General features: G+C 43.6%; 1 long non-coding RNA gene across 1 annotated transcript in view; it reads left to right on the top strand.

The window, feature by feature from the left end:
- The first annotated feature begins 3,045 nt into the window (after nt 1–3,045).
- LOC147033794 (uncharacterized) overlaps nt 3,046–22,227 on the top strand; it is a 34,608-nt gene continuing 15,426 nt past the window's right edge. The window contains exons 1-2 of the long non-coding RNA XR_015058749.1: nt 3,046–3,119; nt 14,263–14,401. This is a non-coding gene — a long non-coding RNA (uncharacterized LOC147033794). The remainder of the gene's footprint in view (nt 3,120–14,262; nt 14,402–22,227) is intronic.

The following is a 22,227-nucleotide window of genomic DNA, read 5'->3' as shown; positions in this document are numbered from 1 at the left end:
GAGCAAGCACTCGAAACGTTAGCTGAACCTTGTTTCCCACAGCAGTAAATGTACTCTTATCAACATCTTTATATATCGATCCTGTATAGTGTATATTCATAACCTGTGTCCACCTTTCTTCCCTGTTTGTCACTTGTGAAATCAAAGACTCGCAAGTATATTGGTTGGTCTCGTCTGTTATTCTGTCTGCCTGTGCATGTCAAATCACCAACAGGTCACATTTTCACTCCGATATTCATGGAACTTAACCACCTGGTACAAGTAGTCACTAGCAAGAACCCTATTGTTTTTGAGATCAACAGGTCAAACAGTCAAGGTCACATAAATCGTCAATTTTCATGCCATTCACTTGATATCAATATCTTCTATAATGGTGTGTGTGTGTGTGTGTGTGTGTGTGTGTGTGTGTGTGTGTGTGTGTGTGTGTGTGTGTGTGCGTGTGCGTGTGTGTGTGTGTGTGTGTGTGTGTGTGTGTGTGTGTGTGTGTGTGTGTGTGTGTGCGTGTGCGTGTGCGCGCAAAGCATTCAACCGAGCAGCCTGAAACTTTGCATGCATACTAAGGGAACTCCAAGGGAGTGCAGGAATGAAAATTGGGAATTTAGGTGAAATAAAACACCAATTTTGAAGATAAGTAATGGCCTTATTTAATTGCATCCTTTGTCAGGTGCATCCTCAGCCACCTCATTCTTACTCGAGGTGTATCGTCTGTTATCTCGCTGGCGTCTTAATTCACCATGTTTTTTGGCCAACCATGCCTTGACTTGGAACAGGCTGCAACGATTTCTTCACGATAAAGTATTTTTTTTCACTTTCCTCACATTATTGAATGCCTGATCATCACACCTACAAATCGCTGGATACATGCAATGCTTATAAATGCCAGGAGATGCCAGCGTTCATAGCTTTATTTCATTTCTGCACATGCTATAACCTTGAGCATCCCTTAACTTAGCTGAATTACAAAATCTAAATTCCAGAACTAAACTTAGCAGCAATTCCAATGGCTGAAAAAAAGTAGTCCTTTGTCTAATTTGGAGATTGTTTGATGTTCCCGGTGTCTTCTGGAGGTATGTGTTTAATATTATGGATCAGCGATCACTAATCGCTGGCCAAGCCAGCCGTTCCTTATCAACCGTTTCGTTGGAGTACTCAAGCCACTTGGCGAGCGCTCTACAATATTTGCACCGTCACTGAATCCTGTATATCGATCGACTTGAACAAAGTTCAGGGGGAAACTCACCTGCGTTGGCCCCGCAGTGTTCTGCGATGTATCGGGTGGTTGCTTGCTGAAAATGTGCAATTTTTTTTCCCGTTTTTGCACGATCTTCTTTTATTATAAGACCAATGACTTCGGCATCGATAAATACAAATAAATAAAACGAGAAAATGATGTCGTGCAGAGCATGATGCTTGCGAAATTCACCCCCCCCCTCTCCAAAGGTTGCCATGAATACATCAAATTGTCCATTTCATTAAGATTGAAATTGGTAATCTTAATCAAAGCTCAGGTCAATCGGATGAAAATTGATTATTTTCTCAAATTGAAATTGATGATTTTAGAAGTCTGACCTTGAGTTGACCATTGGAAATTTGACTTAAAAAATAGTTGGTTTCTAAATTCATTGAAGCACTATGCAAATTGCTGCTTAACTTTTGGGTTAATCAGATGAAAATTGATGATTTTTCAGATGAAATTTGATGATTTTAGAAGTTTGACCTTGAGTTGACCTTTGACCTTTTGACCTCAAAAACAGTTGCTTTCCCAATTCACTGATAGACTGTGCAAATCCTGTTCAACTTTCAAGTTAATATAATGTAAATTGAAATTTTTAAGTTGAAAATTGATGATTTTAAACATTTGACCTAGAGTTGACCTTTGACCTTTTGATCTCAAACATAGTTGGTTTCCCAATCCAGTGACACAATATGCAAATCTTGTTCAAATTTAAAGTCAATCGGTTGAAAAATGACGATTTTAGAAATTTGACCTCAAGATGACCTTTGACCTCAAAATCAATAGGCTTCTCAGTTGAGACTACCTCTACAACTTGGTAAAGTTCATGACGATCGGTTTATAATTGTGACCTGTAGGTGATAGAATAACAAAATCGACTAACCAATACACTTGAACCCCACCCACCTTATACACCCTTAATAAACGCAGATTTTGATGCGGTCAATGCACTTTTGTATATCACTGATGATGAAGGTTGTGGTCAAGTTTCATCAAAATCGTGTGTGTAGTTTTGGAGAAGAGCGAATACCTATTTTGGGGGCTTTAACCCCCACCCCGTAGACCCCTTAATGAGCGCAGATTTTGATGCGGTCAATACACGTTGATATATCACTGGTGATGAAGGTTGTGGTCAAGTTTCATCAAAATCGTGTGTGTGGTTTTGGGGAAGAGATGAAATACCTATTTTGGGGGGTCGTGGGGTGTCAAAACCCCCCGTAGTTCCCCATAATGAGCACAGATTTTGATGCGGTTAATAAACCTCCGTTCGACATCAGATATGAAGCTTGTGACAAAGTTTCATCAAAATTGTCTTTTTTTTCAAACGGTAATGACCGACTCACTGACTGACTCACTCACTCACTCACTCACTCACCTACGGACACTGCTCAATCGCAAAAGCTTACCTGACTAAATTCCAGGTGAGCGAAAAATGAAACATTTTCTTAACATCATGGCATGATAGCCAAGAGGTATACATGCTTGTTCTAAGCTGTGTCGACTGAATTCGAATCCTGATTCAACAATGTGTGTGCCGTTAAACCAGGTGCAACATCTGCCGGAATGTTGCTGTTTGGGTGCGTTTTATCGCCCATCCCTTCTGCTCACGCTGCCTTTCCTTCCCTTCCCCTCATGCTGCATTCCTTTCCCTCCCCTCATGCTTTCTTTCCTTCCCTTCCATTCAAGTCATCCTCCTGCCAAACCCCCTCCACCACCATACAACTCTCTAGAGGTCGAGGAGAAGAAGGGCTATCAAAGAATGCGTGAATTGGGCAAATTAAAGCTTTTTTTGTGTTTTTTTTTTTTTGCAGTCAGAACCGCTGCTCGGATCAATTCAGTTTTTATAAAGCAGTGGATCACCAGATCACGGCAGGATAACCAGGAGGTATGCACACTCACTCTAAGCTGTCTCACCTGGGTTTGAATCCCGACCCAGCTATAAACTGTCATCCCGGTGTTTCACAGGCCGGGTGTTTCATCAATGTGTATGCTGTCTCTCAGATGGACATTAAACTGGGTGTCACATCTGCCGGAATCCCACCCTTTCCTCTCCTTCTCATCCCCTCTGCCCTCCCCTTCCCCTCCATTCCCCCACCCCTCTCTCCCTCTCTCACCCCTATCCCTCTCTCTCCCACCCCTATTCCTCTATCTGACCCTTCTCCCTCTCCACTTCCCCTCCATGCTGTCTCCCTCCCTTTTCCCTCCCTCCTCTCTCTTCCCTCCCTTCCCTCCCTCCTCTCTCCCTCTCTCCCTCCCTCCCTCCCGCTTTTCCCTCTTTCTCCACCCGCTCCTCTGAATAATCCCGTCAGCGAAGCGACCGATTGTATTTGCTAGTATATAATACGCTTGTTCGTGTGTCTGTAACAATTGGTTGGACAGCTGCCCTGACTCCACCCACAATTGTAACTTCAATGTGCATTTAAGATGCTTCACGGAGAATATATTTAATTTACGATTATTTATTAACACAATTAGGCTACTCATAATCACTTATTAAAAAATTACACGGAAAGACAAACAACCGACCGTAATAAATCATCACCTGTCTGACATCCACTTCCTGTTTAGATTGCCCAATCCCTGAATCGAGTTAATGGCATCAATAGCAAATTTTCCACTATTTCAATGAGGTAATGAATCTTATGTAATCACTGAAATTTGTCTGAGGTCATTATTTACTTTTGACCCTTAGAGTTAGATGCAGGGCAGGGGTCTTGGGGACCGGCAAGGTTGTTGTTGTGCTACCGTATAACTACGTTATAAGATAATTATTTTATTTGCATAAGCTGACGTGTATGCTCTTGAGAGAGGGTACAGAGAGACAGAGGGGTTCGGGACACAAGATTTTGAGGCAAACACACAATTGAGGCGTTCGGCCTTCTCACGAGCGGAGTCTGCTGTGGTGCCATTTGAAGTGAGGGAAAAGATGGAATAGAAGGGAAGCATTCTCCAGAGACAGACTTGACAAGGCACCACCAGGTTTTTGAGGAGGGAGACAAGTTTGAAAGTTTATTCTTGAGATTGGAGAGTTGTTCTCTGGCTGACTCAGAGTATCGAGAGAAGGAGGATGGGTGCAAAAGAGATGAATGTGCATAAGAGAGAGAGAGCAGGATTCTGTGAAAGAATTCCCTGGCTGAATCAATATCAGCAGCGGTGGATATAGGAGGTCAGTCCTGAAGTTTAATGGCTGCTTGCAGTCCCTGCCAGTCTGCCTGAGTGAACTGCCAGACTCGCCAGCACAGAGGCCATTCTCTGAGAATGGCCAGAGAGATGTTGGGCTTTACTAGCACATAATCAGAAGAGCCACTCAGGATGTCGATCAAGATGACGGAGCACGAACCACTCACTCAGGATGATGGAGCATGAACCACTCACTCAGGCTGATGGAGCATTAACCACTCACTCAGGATGACAGAGCACAGACCACTTGCTCAGGATGGCGGAGCACAGACCACTCACTCAGGATGATGAAGCATGGCCCACTCGCTCAGAATGACAGAGCACCGACCACTCACTCAGAATGACAGAGCACGGACCACTCACTCAGAATGATGGAGCATGTACCACTCACTCATGATGATGGAGCACGGACCACTCGCTCATGATGATGGAGCATGGACCACTCACTCATGATGAAGGAGCACGGACCACTCCTCATGATGACTGAGCACGGACCACTCGCTCATGATGACGGAGCACAGCCCACTCGGCAGGATGGCGTGTCGTGGCAAAAGCATCCGCAGTGAGTGAATGATTTGCTCAGAATGACATAACGTGGTACTGCAATCGACTGAAGGGCACTTGGAAAGTGGCTTAAGCACTCAAGCAAGCACGCCAATTAAATGGTTGACAAGGAACGGCTGTCTAGGCTCTGGCTGCATTCCATATAGGATCCCTTTAAGTTTAAAGCTGGTCTTCACCGCACATGCAGCAGTTTATGAAATAAAATGAATTTGTTCAAATAATGACTTTATCCACAAAAAAGTTGCTGCTTCTGAAGTACAACCCTGGAGACACCGCAAAGTTTAATCGTCATGAAATAAACATTGCAGGTAATCCGCCATGTTGCCTGCTCATCCGTGCACATGTCATGTGGTACATCGTTCGCGGTCTGTGCAAAAATTATAACTTTATTTTAAAATGTCCGTTTTTAATCATATTTGCTTTGATTGCCTGTGGAGCACCTCGTGAAACCTCTGAAAATATTGACACAGATCTGGCAGATGCTGTGGATACGCATTCCCTCTTTGGGACAGGACACAAGGTCCAGCAGTGAATACAGGAAGTCGTACAGCTCAATAAAGCTGGATAATTTTCGCACATTCTTCAATATTTTGTTCACTTAATTTGTCTCCAAATAGTAATATTCTCCAAATAGTGGAAAAAGAAAAGTTTAATGATTTGGAAATATCAACATTTCCTTGTGTATGTATGGAGGAGGGAACATAGTCTTGCTTGCTTAAAGTTTCAGGCTGCTAGGCTTAAAGCAAAGTTTCAGGCTGCAAGGTTTTATGGTTTTGGCGTTATGGAGGACAAACACGCACACAAGCACACACACTAACAAACATTGCCACTTATTAGTATAGATAGATGTATGGAGTCATGTCAAATTTCAAAATCATCATATTTCTTAACAGTAAAGAAAAAAAATTCCGCATATCCCGAACTACAGTACATCACCCATGTTCAAGTTTTTTGCCAGAATGAAAGTAAAAAATTGTTTCTCTGAAAAAAAATGAAAGCATTGTTGTTGCAGCTTTAAACATAAATCTTCTTGATGTTTTACTAAAGTCGAAGTAACCCGATCTGAATCTGGTGATCCAACTTGTATGTATGTTGGTAACACCATTTATGGGCTGAATGCACAATAATAATAATAATAATAATAATAATAATAATAATAATAATAATAACAAGAAATAGGATTAGTAAGTATACTGTAGAATAAATGGATTGAAACTTGGTGCCTTCTGGGCCTGCATTTGCCAAGTATCCGGATCATTGATGTGAGGCATGATGAGCCGAATGGCATCCTCCCCCATCAAAGTTCCTTGTACTTCCTTGTATTGAACCATTAATGCCTCAAAATTTTGGTTCTTTTAAGTCGTCAGAAATGCCACGAGTGTAATATTTTTCTTTTATAACTTTAACTTGGGTCTTTCATTTGTCATCGCTACTATTGTTCTCTGCATTCAGCACATTTCCAATGATCACAGCACCATTTGATGATGGGAGCAGTTTGATATAATAGTTGTCAAGACGTGCTGACTGTGAACTATTTCTTATTTCAAATTCAACAATGTGTGATCCTGTGTTAGGACGTGGAATTAATGTGAAGAAAAACATTTGCACAAAAAAAGGTTGAAAAAAAAAACAAAATGCCAAATGTTGTTTACTTTACACTGTCATGACGAATCCCAATGCGAACAACTGGGTCAGGATTCAGTTTTTACAAAACACACTCCAATAATCCCTCTTTCCATCAATCCCCACCTCGCTCCCATACCCCCCTCCGCTATCCCCTTCCTCACCTGCTTTCCATCTCGCTCCCAATTGAATCACATAACTTGATTGGTATCCATATGGTCGCATCAGTATCTAAGCCGAAGAACTTGTACTTGAACATGTCACGTAAAATAATTCAATTAAAATTGTAATTTGTTTTTACGTCCAACATGCAACAGTGCAAATGCATCATTGTCTGCTTTTGACTTGTATTTTCAATCGGTAGTTTAAAGCCTGGTGTTGGCTTTGTGGTTAGGATGGCTGGCTTGGGATCCTCAGGTCCTGAGTTTGAGCCCCGTTGGCTGCTGAATTAACACCAGGTGAGATTGATTCAGCCTGTCATCCTTCTGAGGTCTGTGAAATGAGTACGTGCACTGGTCGATGGGCACAGCATCAGCGGCACAGCCGTGCTCCAAGAAATGATGGCTACCCGGCAGCCGAGCTGCCCATCCGCAAGAACAGAATGGAATACGTAGTTTGCATCACTTTCAGGAGTATCTCAAGTCGCACATTCAATGGCATCATTCTTAGTTTTTACTTCAGTTGAGCTCTTTGTGGAATTATTTGTTGAGACAACTGGTGTATAATTATTGGCAAACTTGGCTGGGTTAAAAAAAACAACAACTGGGCTTTGAGTACACACCACCCACAGCTGTTGCCAACATACCATGCTCAAAAATGTTGTAGGTTTCGACAGCAAAGGCATCCACAGTTATGTACAAATGTTGTTGCTTCGGCTCAATCGTCGTTTCGTATTGGTGTGAGTGATGGACCCCATTAAATCTGCCACTCACTTATTGTTTGCAGAATAACTCTGTGATTATTATATCCCATTCCACCCACACACCAAGTGGCGTATAAATGCCATCATCATTTTGCTTGTGCCACTGGCAAGGATAGCTTACCCCACATCGCTTTCCCATTGCCCATCATTTAATTTCATTGGTAAGCCATTTGTGGAAGGCGGGTGGCAAGCATTAATCATGCCCAATGCTCAGCAAGTTAAACGTGTGTGTTTGTGTGTGTGTGTGTGTGTGTGTGTGTGTGTGTGTGTGTGTGTGTGTGTGTGTGTGTGTGTGTGTGTGTGTCTGTCCGTGCCTCAAACCTGTAATCCACAGTATCCACAACATTTATAACAAAGTTAAGACTAAATTTTCATCAACTTATGATTTTTCCACGTTATACACTGACATTCCACATTTTAAAGTCGTAACTGCATTGGATAGTTGTTTTAGATAAAGCATTTGCAGGCGGTAATAAACTATACTGTTACGGCTGTGGAAATTCGCAGAACACCATAAAGGGTCCTTAGTTCAGTTAGATCGATAAGTCTGTGTTCAGTTAGATTTCCCCACAGTTGTTTCATGGGATTTATTATTCGTGTTCACCGGGCTGTGATCCTTTGAGGTAGGTTTTTCTTTCTCTATCGTTATTTTGAACCGACATATCTCACCCACCATTACAACAACCACCACCAACTACGCCACAACACCAACCACGCTACAATCGCCACAACAACACCACCACCATTTAATTCTCTTCGCCACTACGCCAGCCTGCAAAGGCCATCCTCCAGAGACCATGTGACAACCCTTTCCGCGTCGAAAGCCGTCCAAGGGCGCCAAGTAAAGGGACCAAGGAAGGAACTACGATGACGTGTGGGTTTTTTACCGCCTTTTTTCTCCGAGGCTGGTGTGACAAGAAGGGCGAGGCGGCTCGCTCGCGATTGGTGGATACGAGGAGTGAGGCGGTCGGAGTTGAGAAACACTCCTTTTTGAGAAGCTTCTCGAAGGGAGGCGGAGCCGAAAACGGGGAGGGGCGAAGGGCAGAGCCCCAGGCTACATAAGGCGGACAGCCGCGAGCCTTGCTCTCCTCTCCTCTTCGTTGGCGCTCTTCTGGTCTGGTCTCCTCTCTGGAGCGGCCCGTACACCAGAGGCGTGGGTCGGTGGAGAGTCTGGGCGACGTACCGGAGATGCGGACGGGAGGCGCAGCTCTGCAGGCTGTGGGGCGCGAACCTGCGCGTCCGTGGAGGAGAGTGCCATCGAGGCACCTCGAGGGTGCAGGTTACCTGCTACGGTCTCGCGAGACCCGTGCCATAAAGACCTAAGTGGTCCAGTCTGACCCCCTTGTCTGTGAGGGGGTCTTTTGTGTTTCTTTTGGGTTTTTGAATGAATGTTGTCATGGCGCCGTCTGTTAGGTAAAACCTGTGTGACTCTGCATGTACATTCTCATTGTAGTCGTTGGTAACGCTTTCGATTTGTTGCTTGTACATACGTGCATGACTGCCTGGCTGTACATACATGCTTAATTGTAATAAATGTCCTTCCTTGTGAAATGTATCCCGTTCGTTGCGTCTTCTATTCCCCATTGAAAATGCCATCTTGCATCGCGGAATAATTGGTTGGGTTTTAAACACCCGGTAAGGAGAATCGGATCCGTCGAGGTCGGCGATAATACCTGCTCGGTTATCGCTGTAGAACGGAATGAACCGCTCAAGCAGTTCGTGTCCCAAGCCGACCTGCGGCAAGGTACGGCCCCTCAGTAGGTTACTCGCGTGAGTACTTAGGTATTTCGATATTCGGCGAGTGATCCTATTTCGCGCGGGGTAGAATGCGGACTGGGCTGTGGTGAGGTTAAACCCCCACCCGTGACTGGTTTCTGGCGATAGTTCCAGGAGGGTCACGACTGAATTGTCTGACCGGTGGGCGACGCGGCCGATCGCATGCCGGCGGGCGCGAATTCGTAACAATACTTTAGTGTCTACAAACTAGAACGGCACTGTTCGATGTCACGACGTTGGCAGATATGCATTTGCCCACAGTATTATTGAAGGCTTTTTTGTAAAAATAAAAATAAAAAGGCTGCCGAACCACCTGATCAATGACGTCATCAATCCCCCCCCTCCCACAATACAAGTTAGCCCAAAATGACCTTCAAACGTTTTCGTACTGATCGCATAAAGTGTTCAACGTATGCATTTATGATGTCATAATGAAGCCACCTATGACATCATCAAAAATGAATCGTATTTTTTATGAGGAGTACTTGACATGTGCCAAGTTTCAGTTTTTAATGGAGTGGTTTTGGAGATGCAGAGATCCAAAGTTGTTTTTCTTTTTTTGCCAACATGGCTGCCACACCATGTCACCGATAGCGTCATCATTTTTTATTAAAACATTCCACATGAGTAGTCGCACCTATGTTGAAAATTTCGTGCCAATCGGAGAAGTGTGGGGGATTGACGTTTCACCTTGGACATCACAACATGTCCGATCACTCGAGCCCGGATCGAGATGACTCCTCCCAAGCTTCATCCGAAAGTCATTGTGGACCTTTGCCTGGCATTATGGAGCTCAAATGGTTTTTCGACAGAATGTGCAAGAGTACCATATCTGGGGGCGGCTAAACGACGTACCGAATGACACCGACCCTTAGAGGCCTCCTCTCCCCATATTGCAGGAAGAGTGGCCATCATATGGTTTTATCAGGGTCGCTAATACCGTGACAAAGGTCTGCAACACCCCTGGGACACCGCAGTACTTAACTTTAATTGATATGTCTGCGCGAACCCCCCTCCCCATGGTGGATGAGCGGGTCAGCCTTGGGCAGAGTAACATGGCCGTGCGTACTCTGCTCCCAATGACGGAAAAGCTGGATTACCATGGGAAGAGCAAGAGTTCAATACAAAACGTGGCCGTGTCCGGTTTTCAGTAGCCATTCTAAGTGGTGCCGGTGCAGGCAATGACAACAGTGGGCAGCCGGCGGCCACTGACAGTGCCACTGAAGCCAGTGTTGATATTGATGGGGGCTCGGTGGCCACTGGCGGTGCCGCTGTTTCTAGCGACAACAGTGATGTGTGTTTGGTGGCCACCGGGGTGGCGGTCTTGGCCATTACTCATCTATGCTCCAAATGTAAGCTCACCAACATGAGGAAGCGTTCCATTCAGTGCTGGTTATGTAATTCTTATGACCACTATTCGTGTGTTAAATTGTCTGGGCGTCAGGCGGTGGTGTTTATGACCAATTGGTCATGCCCAGCCTGCCTTGGGATTGCACCGAAGGTCCCCCGGCTATCATGGCCTAACCAATGGACTTTTCCATTTACTTGTTGAGATGTCGTAATAATTTTAGGGTACTCCATAAAGTACCCAAAGGTGCTCTTTTAGGGTACTCCGTAAATCCCTGTCACCGATGCTTTTGGCAAACTTTTCCATGACATTGTCCTTGAGAACCAGGCCCCCTTGGCCTGGTATCGCCTCCTTGTTATTTTGTTAGTTTGTCCTAAGGGTACCTGATAAAGAGGCTCTGGACAACCCGATGTCTCATTGACTTCTATAGTCAAGCGTCAGGTGGCGCATTTTTATTATTTTTATTTTTTTGGCAATCGACAGCTTGCCGCTGCTTCCATTCGTCCTTTCTAGCAACTCCACAATTAAGCCTAGTAAAGCCGATAACTCTCAATGTATCAACAGAAGGGTCAAAGCAAAATGTGCCGATCTGGATATCAAGGGGGCCATCAGAGAGTTGGCGACTTGTGAGGAGCATGCTCCACAATCAGCCAAAATGACTGAAGCCCTCAAAGCCAAACACCCAGCTGCCCCGCCTGACTTCAACCTACCGGTTATGCCCGATGGTGAATTAGCCACTCCGGTGGTTCTTTCTGAGCATCCCCCCCCCCCACTCCACGTTCTGACTGCAATCTGTTCCCCTCATATTTCCGCAGAGCACTCAAGGTCCGCCAGTAACCCCCTTACTGTAAAACCACTAAAATCGGGAATCACTGCTCACCTTCATTCTTTCATTCCTCGTTTTTCCCCCCCTTTGAAATAAACTTCCACACTCTATTCAATCCCACTCTTCCCTCCAGGTCTTCGAAACAGCTGTTCACCACCATCTCTTATCTTCCCCCATCCAAAACCATGTTCTTTTCTACCCCCATTCATTCACCCCAAACCTACCTCCTTCAAATCCCCTGCTTTCCTTCCTGAAAGCCTCTGTAGTGTCCATCTTGTATACCCCGTGTTTCCCGCCCTATCCCTCTCCCTTCCACAGATCTCCGAATGCCTCCGTTCCCCACTGTTTTGTCCTTCCCTTTCACGCCCCTCTTGTCTCCTGCTCCCCTTGTTATACATTTTGTGTTTTCTCTTATACGAGCCTCTACAATGTATATATTTTTAAAAAATAAAAAAATATATCTACCTTTATACATATGCCTGAGTTTGACAAGATGTCCAGATATCTCTTGTGAGGGTCATGGAAGTAGCAGCATTGATCATCCTGGCAAGCTTTGCCCTGGTTTCTTGATACACTTTCAGAAGCATAATTTGCATAATTGTAAATATGTCCTCTCAAGTCGTCACACAGTCTAAAGCCCTTATAAAGTCTTTGAACCACAGTAGTCAGCAACGTATACAGGCTGCATGTCTCAAACGATCATACCTATCAGCATTTGGTCAATGTGATACTGTCTTGGGGAATCAGTGCCGTACTTTGACCTTTTACAAAAAGTACTTTCAGTCGTCCATTGTGAGAGCAAACCTGTTGCTGTTGCCGACATTGGTTTCTTTGAATCGGCATTCACAACCGTCACCAATAGGTGCTCTCTCTGGTGTTTGGTTTGCAAATGTTTTAGCATGTTGGACGTGTTACAGCGATGAGAAAGGTATACTGAACAAAGTGAGCACACAACTTTCACACCGTCTTCTTCAACCATTCCGAAATAGTTCAAAACTTCACTTCTGGTCATTTTGAATGAAATGTTGTCAAAACTTTAACACTCAAATACTTATCACTTATCAGTCGATGTATTGCCTACCCGTCTATCAGCAAAGCAATCAGCATGCTTTACCTGCCAAGTCTCAATGCCTTGATATTCATTTAAAAGGAACACGTGTTTAGTGTGTTGAGTTTGCAAGTGAATTGCTTTTCCTCGCTATTTTGCAAACGGGATGCAGCAGGGGCGTTCCTTTTAAATGACTGCATTACCAGGCCGCTTGTAACTGGAACATGCCAACAGGTACGAAAAAAATTCCCTTGAGAAAAACGTTTATTTCTTGGAGGTTTGAAATACTTTGAGTTGACGTCGATTCCAGTTCGGTGCTCAATTCCTTTCAATTTCATGGTTTCAATCATTCTGCCCACCATTACATTTTAGTTGTAATTAAAATAAAGCCATATGCTATGGCACTGACTTCCCTTCCCCTCCCCTCATCCTTCCCTCCTCCCAAACTCTCTGCCCCCCTCAAAACTTTTGCAGCGTCTCTGGGCGGTGTTCATGCCTTTATTTAATTACAATAAAATGCGATGAGCTCCAAAATCTCAAAACCAGAGCCGAATTTCAGAATTTAAACTGTGAAATTGAGCTTAGCAGCAGTTCTGACTGCTGAAACAAAAACAAAAGTGTTTATTTGCTATTAATTAAATAAATAACAAAAAAGTATCCACGGACGTCTCCATGCGGTGTTTGGTCATACGAGGCATATTTTCAGCACCATTTCAGCCGCGCGATTACTTAAAAAACCATCGATTATACAAACACAACCTTTCTCAGGAAACACTCGTCTCTCCAACTGACTCGGGCAAAAGGTCCAAACCCAGCTCACGTTCCTTGTTCGTGGGAAAACAATCCAATGCTTGGCGAATCGGTAACCTATGAACATTTTCAGATATCACTCCAGATTTCAACACTTATTTAGTCCACAAGTTTGATTCTCAAATCAGATATAATATGTTGTTTATATACTTTGATTCGTAGGTAGGTGTAGTAGGTCATGTAGGTCATGTTTTCATGTGTAGTAGGTCATGTAGGTCATGTCATGAGAGTAGGTCATGTTTTCAAGGCAAGGTATGTTTGAATAGGCCGAATCAAAATGGTGGCTCAGACCCCCTGTGAGGCAAACTTGGGGGCTGCCTAAGGATAAACCTTTCATGGAGGTAAGCCGTTGGAGTATCTAGTAGGAGTATCTGACGTTGCTTAGTGCTGTTCTAATTCTGTTGGCATTTTGAAGAAATCAAATTTTTTTTCTATTTTTTTGTGGGTGTCGACAATATTCCCTACACCCACTAAGGAATGGGGCTGGGGATTATTTAACAATTCCTTTCACATAGCGACAAAAAATTAGCCACTTTAGAGCATTAAAAAATAATCCAAAAAATAAGGAACCTTTTAAAAAAAAAAATGTTTTTTTTTTTGCCTAAAGCACTCACTTCTCGGCACTCACTGATGAACCTCCGGATGTTTGACGAGGACCCGTTCAGCCATTTGTGCGAAAAATGCCAACACACTACACAGACACACAAACGGCTCTCTGAAAGTATAGATTTTAGGAATAGCTGAAACTGGACTATTCAGTGTGTGTTTGTGTGTGTGTGTGTGTGTGTGTGTGTGTGTGTGTGTGTGTGTGTGTGTGTGTGTGTGTGTGTGTGTGTGTGTGTGTGTGTGTGTGTGTGTGTTTCACACCGGACTCATTGTGTGACTGATGATGACCAAAGTGCATGGCATTGCTTTGTTTACTTTGCAACAGGACTTGTCACTCTTCTGATGCAGGACACACACACAGCCTCCCATGTGTGGTTGTGGGTTGTCTGCGTGAATCATTCGTCCGAGAGGAAACACTTTCCACTGCAGGGAAATGTGATGCACATCACCACACAACGTGTGAGGTTGGTGAAAGCTGGATCATAAATTGATGCTTTTTTTAATATTCTTTTTGCTTTCAAATGTGAAATCTCAGCTTCTGCCCCTTTGTGTTTCTTCCAAAATTCTCCTTATTTAACCATTGTTTTACTGATTGATTTCATTCTAAAGCAGGTGTAAAAGACCTGCTTGTCTACAAAAGCTCTTGAAAAGGTGAATGACCGTTGGACACTCCTTTCTGGATATTTGTCCTGAGACACTGCTCTGTAAAAAGCATTATTTCCCCTTTCGACTTTCTTTGTCTTTCTCGGTTTATTGGTACCATAATCACTATCGAGCTGTCTTAATATGGTGTCAATCCACCGATGAGATCACACTTCAGTCGAATGAAAATGCAAATTGTTGCTCACGCAAGAAATGGAATTCACCACCAACCTTGTCCAGAGGAAGCTTGGCACCCCGCCAGGTGGTTACCAAGCAATGGAGAAATTATATTCAACTCTGAACACATGACAGAAGTTATATCAAACAAAAAAACTGGTTTAAACACCCTCGAAATGCATTTAAATTTTTTATTTTATTTTAAAAGTAAATATACATTCCCAACTACCTATTGCATGAGTCATTCCCTCTGTAAAAATGGGAGTGACGCAGTGTAGCAATTGGGATACTGCATGGTCTGGACGTTCATCACAAACGAAGCACAACTCCTCTTTCATACTTCATGACACTTTGGTAGTGAGTATAGTCCTGTGTTGTTGGCCGAGCTCGACAGAAGAATGAGTCCCAAGGTTGACTTCTCACCTTTGGTTGTAATCCCCATTCGTGGGTTTCAGAAGTTGGAATGGAGTCCTCCTAGGATTCAAAGTATCCAACTCCATTTTGCGACAGGATCACATTTTGAGGATGACGTTGGTCGATGAAACGTTTTTCCTTCCTGTGCATCCCCCATGCATCATGCATAGAATACACTTTGCAGTAGAGGATGTTCTCCTCCTGTATGCTCGAGTTCATCTCTTTCTATTTCGATGGAGCTTAGTTATTGTTGATTTTGGGACAAGCGGCACTTCTTCAACTTTTTGCTTCGATGCAGAGCTCTGTCTCATAGTGAGCCTGAGATCTTGTTCCTCACTCGAACGTGCAGTCTTTATTCTTTTCAGCACACATTCTGGTTGCCCTGAATTTCCGCACAGACCAAGGTCTCAGCCTGGTGGTGGTCTGTGTCCCTCTATTTAATTTTTTGTGAGAGTTACCAATCATCGATTGGCATTTTTGGTGACTGATTGCCAGATGGTTATTCCTTAAGGGGCCCTGGGGCGACTTGTCAGGGCTCACCGATGGCACTTTGGGGAGTCGTGCCAAGACTGTCATGGTCAAATCATTGTGGACAGATCGCTGAACTCTCAGATTTGGGTTAGAACCCTAACTTCTGGCCTTTATCCACCGACTGTTTCCTTCTCCATCTGCCCCAGGTCACCTGTTCTTTCACTATCTGATACCTGTTTACCTATTTTAATCTGAATGCACACCTCCATTTCCTTCATCCCTCTGTTCTTCAATTTGTGGAACCGAGTCCTTGTATCTGTTGTCTCGTATCCCTCCCTCCATTCTTTCAAGGGTGCTGTCTATCGTCATCTCATGTTTTTTTTTCCCATATCCATCTCTGCTCTCTTCTTCTCTCACTCCCCTCTTCCACTTCATTCCTTAATGCCACTCATCCACTCATGTGACATCAATCTCCCTGTTCCTTGTTGATCCTTTGTCAGTCTGTGAACCTGCAACCCTTTGTTGTTTATCTCCTCTTTGAGCCTGCATTTCAGGATAAAATAAATAATAATATTTTCTCTCTAGTTCCCCCTGGTGTGAATTTTGGGTCTTACTACTCACAGCTCAGACATCCTTTCAAGACTAATTTAGACTGAACAATATTTTAATTTTTTTAATACACCAATGTTTTTTTCATATATCTCAAATGTGGAAGCCATATTTATTGATGAGGAACAGCGTAGATTCAATTTAGGTGGAATTCTTAAATCTGTCGAAGCTCAAACTGTATAGTATGGCTCAGACAGGCAGCAGTTTTCCTTCCTGACTGCAGGAGGGTAACTGTCCGACATCTGCAAGGACAGATGGTGTCGCGGTGCATTTCTAGCCGTGGTGTAAACCACATTCATCTTCCTTTTTATTTATTTATTTTTCTTTCTTGTCTATTTAAACTACATTATTTGAAGTGTGTACAACATGTGATGGTGGTCGTTTATGGAATTTGCAAGTGAAATCAAAATCTCCGAAAAGACCTGAAAATGCGCAAACGCTGTTTATTTTGTGAGTTTGTTGTTTTGAAGCAACATGAGATATCGAAAGGCATTTCATTGAGAAGTTCCAAAGTTTATTCTCAATGCTTTTCCCAATAATGAACACTCAACAAATTCCTCAACAACAGCAAGCCTCATCCCATTGCAACAACAAACTTTTAAAATGTAGTTGATGAAATGATTACGATATGTCTGGGGTCACCAACCTTTATTTCAATGCGAGCTGCTTTTGATTAATGAAATATTTCAAGAGCGACGAAAGCATAAACTGAAAATATTTGAATTGATAACGGTACAAATTTAGTTATTACAGTTCATTGACAAAATACATATTTAAAGAGAAGGAAAATTGATGTTTACCTTTCCCTCCGTGTGAAAATTGACGCTGCACGCTGTCCACCAGCACAGCGTAATCTGGCGTGCATCCTGAGAGAGCAATTGCGATGGAGTCTGTCTGTCAGACGGGTTCGAAATTTCGATTTGATGCAGTTCACGCCGGAAAAGGCTGAGTTGCAACGATAGGTCGAGCCAAATAGGGAAGCCACTTTCATTGCAACTCTGCGGATGTTCCCATACTTTTCTGTGTCCATGAGACTGCAGAAATTTGTGGCAGATTGCCTTGATTTCAAGCGAATGTCATTTTGAAGGCTGATTGATAATCTCCATTTCCAAAGGGATACAATCAAGGTGAAACTGCACACTAATTTGCTCAGGAATGTCACGAACATCAACTTCCATGAAGTTTGTTGAAGTGAACATCACACTGGGCTCCATCTCCTCAAAATCATTCAATCTATCATTGAACTCTCGGCCAAGCCTGGTCAGGAAATCACTGGACTTGTCAACGTCCACGATTCCGACAGCAACCTCATTTCCTGGGAGCATTTGAAGCACAGAAGGGAAACGTTGCATTTTCCTTTTCTGCACTTGTATCAGAAGGTTTGGTTTCGACTTGTAAGCCTTCACTGCACTAATCATGTCGGCAATTGTATTCTGTTTCCATTGCAATCCATAGTTCATGGCGTTCAATGTTTCTGTCATATCTGTTGGTGAAATGCCAAATCAAGCAGCCATGCAATGTTTGATAATTGGGTGGTATCTTCATTTCTTGACTCCATGAAAACTTTAATTTCTGGTAGCAGTGAAGGAAGTCGACGCAGTGTTTTTATTCTGCTATAAAGTGCTGTGAGAGATCGCCATGCTTGTCCAGAAAGAACTTGAAACTTCGGTGCTGTTTCGCCCTTGCATGAATCGCATTAATAATTCTAACAACGGGAGACACAACGTAATCAAACCCCATTACTTTGGTACAATGATTCAATGAATGATTCAGTGGTCGTTCACGGAACGAGGGAAATCACGGTCTGCTTTGCACGTTGCGATGAAACCGGCATGACGCCCGATCATTGCAGGCATGCCATCGGTTGGTATTGTGACGAGCTTCTCCGAAGGCACATTCCTTTCTGCAAATTAATTATTGACATTGTTGTCGATATCAACTCCTTTGGTTGTGGATTTCAGTGACAACAATGTCAACATTCCTCTTCAATAGTGAGGTATTCAAACGCCATTTGAACGAACACTGTCAGTTCGCTGGCTCCGCAACTACACCTCCTCTCTCTCTCTCTCTCTCTCTCTCTCTCTCTCTCTCTCTCTCTCTCTCTCTCTCTCTGTCTCTGTGTGTCTCTCTCTCTCTCTCTCTCTCTCTCTCTCTCTCTCTCTCTCTCTCTCTTCCTCTCTTCCTCTCTCTCTTCCTCTCTTCCTCTCTCTCTTCCTCTCTTCCTCTCTTCCTCTCTTCCTCTCTTTCTCTTTCTCTTTCTCTTTTTCTTTTTCTTTTTCTCTCTTTCTCTTTCTCTCCCTCTCTCTCCCTCTCTCTCCCTCTCTCTCTCATTCTCTCTCACCCCCTGCTGGACGTTAGTAAGGGGTGTGTACTGTCATGGCTGCTCCTTGCTTTGTGTAGTGAGTTCCTGTCCTCTGCCACGCTGGTTGGTATCTCCTACACTCCCCATTTCATTTCCCCTGTGTTTGTTTTCTACTTGCAAGGTTCTCCTGTGTTTCCTTTCTGTGTAGAGAAGAGAGAGAGAGCACATAGTGGCGTTAGTAAGGGTATCATCAGCTTTTGGTGCGGTGCCCTGTTAGTCCATTCATTATTTAAGAGCCTTTCACTTTAAACCTGTTTTATTTTGGTTTTTATTTCGCTTGCCTTTCCTTATTTTGTTTAGTTGGCACCCTCTTTCCCAAGGTTCAGGAAAGTAGGAGTGCATTGTTAACTTCCTTTTCCTGATTGAGGAAGATGACGAGTGTCACGTCTTTGTAACATGGCGGCGGCTCGCTTGCAGCAAGATGCTGCTTTCGAAGCACTAACTTGTAAGCATGCTTTTGTTTGTGTCCCACCCTGACGGGGTTCTTACTGGAGAGATTGTTTTGGCGGTTGGAGACGTTATCGGCATTGAGTATGTACATGGTGAATCACGTACGAATCAGAAGGTCGTGGTGTTCGTTTCCGATGTACGTTTTGTTCACGATGTCGTGAGTTCCGGGTTAACCACACAGAGTGGTCACTTTGTTATGGCCTCCCCGATGGATGTCCCGGCAATGAAAATAATTGTCTCTAACGTGCCTCCTTTCGTGTCGAATGAACAACTTGTGGCTGTTTTGTCTCGTTAGGGAAAAATTGTTTCACTGATCTCGATGACCCCCCTCGGGTGCCGCCATGACCAAGCAAAGCAAGTGATGAGCTTTCGGAGGCAACTTTACATGATGCTTCCGGACCGTGGGGAGGAGACGAGTTTAAAGGTTTCTTTTAAGATTATAATTGACAACTATGATTACAATGTGTATGCTTCGTCAGCGACTTTAACATGTTTTCTTTGTGGAGCCTTTGGACATTTATAAAGATTTTGTTTGAAAGCTTCTTGTTCGAAGTGTGGGGAATCGGGACACGTTGATATAGATTGTGAAACAGTTAACGACCCACAACCTCGTTTGGTGGAGGAGGTGATGTCCAGCGAACCCAACGTTCCCACCCATACTGTTCCCTTACATAGTGAGAAGGGGAAGGATGATTTTGTTACCTTGTCAAAAAAACTTAGAGCGTCCGCTCCTCGAGACCCCACGAGCACTCCCAAGGTAGTCGTACTCGATACGGTTGTTCTGGTAACTGAGGAACCTCATGGGAATGAAAAAAAGGATGAAATGGTTTTCAATCACGAAAATGTACTTCAAAGTGTACAGTGTGGTCCGGGCCCTTCAGATAGCGGTGAAGTGTCTCTTGGTGTTACTGAACCATGTGTAGAATGTAGGGAGGTATCAGCGCTAGTTTTTCCTTAGACAGTCCAAAATAGTGTTGCGGCTCCTTTCGATGTTCCCGCCCCAACAAATGATCAACACACAGTTTGTGAGGCCCCGGTAGAGGTGCCCGATGTAGTTGTACAAGATGGTGGATTTGAGGTCCCATCTTCTGGCTTCGCTTTAAGAAGGGGCTTTGTTTCTTTAGTAATCTGTCTTCTGTCTTTTTTTAGTGTTGCTTTAGTGTTGCTTTTTTGCTTCGTCCATGTTTTGTTCCTGACTCATGCAGTTTTCTTGAAATAGTTAAAGGACACTTAGCATCCTTACAGTTGGTGTATCAAGGTTTTCACCTCACCTGACTTAATGTCTATGCTCCTCGTGAGAGCGGGGCTCGTAAAGATTTTTTCACACATCTGGCTAATTACTTCCATACTTTATTCTTTGATCACTGTATTTGTATCGGAGGAGATTTAAATTGCACGTTTGAACCTAATTTGGATAGAAACACACCAGAACCACATCCTGAATCTCATAAAGACATATCTTGTTTTTCATCACTTGTTCGACTTGATGCTTGGCGCATGCAGCACCAGGCAGCATCTCAGTGGACATGGTGCCGGTTTGCTAACAGGTTGATAACACTTGCAAGGCTGGATCGATGGTACATTAACTCCACTTTCAGAAACGTACTCTTGGATGCGTATTGGACCTTCAATACCAGCCTGTTTGAGGATAGTTTTTTACTGATGCTTTTCGTAGTTTTTGAGAAAAACTTATCCAAAGTAAACCTTCCTATTCTTCTATCCAGTTATGGTGGGACAACGCGAAAGCTCAAATTCATGTTTTCTGTCAATGTTACAAGTCCTTTTCCACGAGTAAGAATAAAATTGCTGTTTCACTCTTGGAAACTGAAAATTTTGCAGTTAGAGAAAGACTGAGCTAAATCTCAAAATGACAGAAAGCTTCGGCTATTATGAGAAAAAAGATGCTTATCTCAGAGAATTGATTCATGAAAAAGTCATGGGGATGTCAGTTCGACTCAGAATCCAAAATGTGAAGTTTTCTGACACCCCAAATAAAAGTTTCTCTAGTTCGAAGGGGTGAAGAAATCCCAAAGGCAGATTTTCTCCTTGTTAGATGCGAAAGGTAATATTACACAAAATGAATGTGATGTTAAAAGACTTGTGAAAAATTATTTTTCTGATTTATTGCGAAGGAATCTGTGTGTAAAGATTGTGTTGATGAGATGACAAATCACGTTCCTTCTTTGAGTTGTGGTCAGCCTCAAGCTCTTGAAAAGCCGCTTACCCTGGAGGAACTCAACATAGCTCTGAATATCTTTGAACGTGGAAAAGCCCCTGGAATCGACGGACTTCCAGTGGAATTTTTTTCTGCATTTTGGGACATCTTGGGTCCAGAAGTACTGTTGGTTCTGCAAGAAAGTTTACATTCTGGCATACTGCCTCTCAGCTGTCGAAGAGCGGTGGTTTGTCTTCTCCCCAAAAAGCGACGATCTCCATCAAATCAAAAACTGGCATCCCAATTCATCACTGTGTTCTGACTACAAACTCCTTTTCAAATTGTTGGCCAATCAGCTAAAACTTGTCATCGGGAGTCTCGTTCATCCTGACCAGAGCTACTTTCTGGTCTCGCTACTTTCACCCTTCACCGTCGCTATGTTCTCCAACATCAACTCATCCTGGGAATTCTTTCAAATAAACTTGCTCTCCCTCATGCACAGATTTATCCCCTCTCGTCTTCAATTGTCCGACCCTTCCTCCTGCCCTTGGTTCACTGAAGCTTGTGACGAGGTAGTTGTCCTGAAACAACTTGCCTTTGCCTCATGGAAAGCAAACCCAACTGAGGGCAATCTCAGTTCCTTCCATAAAGCTCGGAACAAGTGTGTATCTACCCTCAGGAGAGCCAGAAAACAACATCTTTCTAAGCTCAAGTCTGAACTCTTAAACCTCTCTCCCTCCTCCAAATCCTGGTGGCATCTAGTCAAATCTGTTTCTGGTGTATGTTCCCCCTCCATCCCCTCCCTTACCTCAAATGGCCACACTGGTGATACCACACGTAAAAAGGCTGAATGTCTAAACTCGGTGTTTGCATCAAAATCTTGTGTCTGAAACCCATCGCTTTCTGTACCCACCTTACCCAGTCACACCCAAGTGTCCTTGGACTCTGTGTTCTTTTCTCCTGACAAAGTGGAGAGTTTGCTGTCAAACCTCGACTCAGATTCGGAGTAA

This window comes from Eptatretus burgeri, chromosome 1, assembly GCF_056783735.1.
Source record: "Eptatretus burgeri isolate ZD-2024b chromosome 1, Ebu_testis_v1, whole genome shotgun sequence".
NCBI lineage: Eukaryota > Metazoa > Chordata > Myxini > Myxiniformes > Myxinidae > Eptatretus > Eptatretus burgeri.
The sequence above is the reverse complement of the archived record's forward strand: the minus strand, read 5'-3'. Positions and strand labels throughout refer to the sequence as shown.